Source organism: Hipposideros armiger, unplaced genomic scaffold (assembly GCF_001890085.2).
Source record: "Hipposideros armiger isolate ML-2016 unplaced genomic scaffold, ASM189008v1 scaffold_247, whole genome shotgun sequence".
In the NCBI taxonomy this organism is placed as follows: Eukaryota; Metazoa; Chordata; class Mammalia; order Chiroptera; family Hipposideridae; genus Hipposideros; species Hipposideros armiger.
The window spans coordinates 126,952-130,716 of NW_017731597.1; the positions used below are offsets into that span (position 1 = coordinate 126,952).

Here is a 3,765-nt window from a genome sequence, read left to right on the forward strand (position 1 = left end):
GGCCGGCCCTGGTTTCCATCTTTGATACAGTGTGTACATGGGGTCAGTCCTTAAGAATGACAATCCAAGAGCTCTGCAGGGATGTGGTAAGCCTTTCTTGTATTACCGAGAGAAGTCACGGAAGCCAAGACTGGTTTGGTCAGTTCAACTTAGGTTGTCTTTAGGTTTCTTGGTCTCACACTGGATTGTATCTGTTACTTTGTAGGTGTGTGTATGTGTGTGTTAAGGGCAGGCAATGCAGAGCCTGAGGTGTTACTTGGAATATAACATGACTGGTTAGATAAAATTCATTGCTTTTTTTGTGTGGTCACTGAGGTGAGCAAGGCAATATAGAGAAGCGTGTTCTGCCATCATGGTGTTCTGACTGTAGCACGTTAGATTGGCATAAGCTGTACTATGGTGGAGCAGACACCTCTGTGTTTAGAGAGATGTTCATGTGTTCAAGCCACTTGGGTACAATGGTGCTGATCTCTTGTGATGCTTCCAGGACTTCTGGGCTCAGACATTTTTATCCTTCCACTATGTGTATGATAAGGAAGCTTATATTTGGAATTTAAATGGCTTAGAGCAGTGGTTCTCAACCTTCCTAGTGCCGCGACCCCTTAATACAGTTCCTCATGTTGTGGTGACCCCCAACCATAAAATTCTTTTCGTTGCTACTCTATAACTGTAATTTTGCTACTGTTATGAATCGTAATGTAAATATCTTTTTGTTTTCCGATGGTCTTAGGCGACCCCTGTGAAAGGGTCGTTTAACCCCCAAAGGGGTCGCGACCCACAGGGTGAGAACCGCTGGCTTAGAGGAAGCATCTTTGTAAAACCCAGCTATGTAAGAAATAGCCTTAGAATTGTTTAGAATGAATAGACTTTGTACAGCTGAACCCCGTAGCCTGTCCTCGACTTTGCAGAACTTCTTCGGACATCAGGAGAAAAGTGATAAAAAGAAACACTTGCTGATGTTCAGCAACTCTGTGTAGGATGTTTTCAATCTTGGAGCCTTTTGGGGTCTTGGTCACTAAACTGCTTAAAGTGTTTCTTAGATAAATGATGGGGCCAGTAAGGAGCTAAGTGCTTCCTAGGTGGCCCTTTGTGCCCTGTGCTGAGGAGGCCAAGGGAACGGCTCTCAGCTTTTGCTCATCTGTCTTGGCCACTGGCATGTGAGCCCCAGGAAGACAGGGATCTGTGCTCACTGCTGAACCCCCTGCACCTAGAGCAGGGCCTGCCATGGAGAAGGTGCCCCTGTTAACTGGATACGTGATTGCTCTGGGGGAGGCGTGTCTGGCGGTATAAGAACGAAGGGGGCGGCGGCAGGCCGGTCACTCAGTGCCGCTGCCTGGGGGGCTGCAGTGACCTCGCCGCTCCTGCTAGGGGCTGCCCACGCCGAAGACCTGCCTCTGTCGCCTCCTTTCCCGCTACCCAGGTGAGTCCAGGGCCCCCTCCTGCAAAGGTGCGAGGATTCTGCGGCCCCCAGAGAACCACATACTGTGCCCTCGGGGGTCTGTCCCAGCCGAGCCGAGCTCAGGTCCTAGCCGAGCCCGGTGCGGACAGGTGCCGGGACCCGGTACGCCCTCCCCCCGCAGCTCTCACGACCACAGCCCGCTTCCCACCCCCTGTCCCCGTGGGCCAGGCGCGACGCTCCGAGAGGGAGCTGCAACTTTCCAGAGACTTCGGCCAGGATTTGGCAAACTTCAGCAAGTTCCTGTTTCGCGCGTTCCCGGGGCGGCGGGGCGGCCGAAGAATGTGCGATGGGGACATTGGGCTCCTGCCAGGTGTCCGCCGGCGCCCCGCCCCCGTTCCTTGCCCGCGGTCTCCGGGGCGCGCACCTGCGCTCCCACCCGCACGCCCAGCCTGGCCGGTCCGCGCAGCGCGAGTCCGCGCGCGGCGGTTTCGGGAGGCGCAGTTGCAAATGCAGCGGCCAGGGGCCGGGGTCAGGACCGCGAGGGCGGGGCGGGAGGACGCCTCCCAGCCGGGGCGCCGGGGCCGGCGCTTCGAGGAGAGGCCGGAGACCCCGAACGTTTCTTCCACTCGCACCGGACTGTGGACATCGTGAGCAGCCAAGGGATCCAAGCGAGTGGCTTGGGCGCCGCGCTTCTCTCGGAAACTTCTCCGGGATACGGTGTCTGCGACCTGGTCCCTCCCCTTTGAGAAATGAAACTGGCTCACCGGGTAGACTAAAAGCCATGATGACAGTCAGTTGCCTGGGCTAGCGGTGCCGTGGGTGGCAGATGCGCCGCTGCCCCCGGAGGTGTCGCAGTCCAGGTCGCGGAGGTGGGAGGGGAGTCGGAGGGGGGCGAAGAACCTGACGGGTACAGATTGGTAGCCTGTCCACCTAAACACAGAACGCCGGCGGGCGATAAAAAACTGCGCTTCCTCCAAGTCAGGCAGGTTGAGGGGGGGACTTCGGAGAAACGCCTGGCGAGTTTTTCTGGAAAACGCGAGTTGACCCATGCTCACTAGAACCAACTGTTAGGGCTGGACCCCGAGGGAGGGGTCAGCTCAGTCCCCTTCCCCGCTCCTTTTGGTCCGGAGGACGGCTTTCTGCAGGGCTGCCCAAATCCTTAAGTAGGGACCTGCTGCCTTTTTAAACTTTTTTTTTTTATGGAGTTAAAACATGTAAACGACTGAGTGCTTAATTAAAGTGCACCTACACCATAAACGTTTATGAAGACTATGTAATCATTTGTATTGTAGCAGTTGGTATTCGGGATATTTGGTAAGTGGGTTAGGAACCCGAACCTCTCCAGAAAATGAAGTTAAGATGATTAAATCCTCCTGAAGTAGACTCCTGACTTGGCCCAGCTGCCCTCCAGGGCGGGGATGAGAAGGGCCATTGTTGGTTACTCTAACCTTTCAACGTGTGTAATTTGGCAAGGAAAGCAAGGTGAGGGTGGCAGGAGTGCTTCCCAAGAATTGTGCCGACTCTTAAATCCCCAGAAGTAGTGTTGGCGGGGCGAGCCTCGCACCTGAGACCCTGCCGCTCTCAAGGGGGTGGGGACTAGAGAAGGCTGACTTGTTTCCTCCCTTTCAGGGAAGCAGCCTGAGCTGTTCCAGCAGGAATTCTGTCCTTTTGCCGTTCTTGTTTGTGAAGATGGAAAACTTAATATCTCTGGAGTCAAGCTTTTACTTGAGATAACTGAAACCTTATGTCTTAAGGTATACGCATATTTTTAGAATATGTTTATTCTCAATAAGGAGTTTTTAGAAAGAAGGGTTGGGTATGTTTTGTGTATAATTGTTCAGGTAGCTGGTGGGGAGAGTCCCAAAACATCCATATGTTTTCTCTGCCAGACTTCTACATCTTTACCCAAAATGAAGATCCCTAATGTCATCAGGAAAGTCAGTGTGTGCATAGAGCTGACACCCACACTCTGCGTTGAGTTTCTTCCGCAATACCTACCTGGTAGCCAGAGCTTAAGTTGGGGCAGCTCTGAAGGGAAGGGTTTGGCTTGTGGCCTGCTTGTCAGTGTGAAAGTGATTTAGCTGAGCACCCGTGGCTCCCCCCACTTAGTTCCTCTGCTCTCCTGTGAGCACAAACAAGCTGCCCCCAATCCCATCCTGAGTCGTAGAAGCTCTCGCCTCACATCAGAGAGCGCCCTTCTTAGCCTGCATCCCCAGAGTTCAAGGCTGGAGCAGACTGTGCTCCAGAGAACAGAGAAGCCCTCGTACTTTTGAAAGTCCAAGGAACTGCCTGGCAATAAAGATAACTTGGCATGAACTGTAATGCCCTTGTTCTCCTGGTGCCAGTAACCAGACACACGGGATACA

General features: G+C 53.5%; 1 protein-coding gene across 1 annotated transcript in view; it reads left to right on the forward strand.

Moving 5' to 3' along the window:
- The first annotated feature begins 1,282 nt into the window (after positions 1 to 1,282).
- The window catches only part of TENT5C (terminal nucleotidyltransferase 5C), a 22,100-nt gene continuing 19,617 nt past the window's right edge, over positions 1,283 to 3,765 (forward strand). The window contains exon 1 of the mRNA XM_019655839.1: positions 1,283 to 1,420. The gene's annotated coding sequence lies outside the window, so the exon portion shown is untranslated. The remainder of the gene's footprint in view (positions 1,421 to 3,765) is intronic.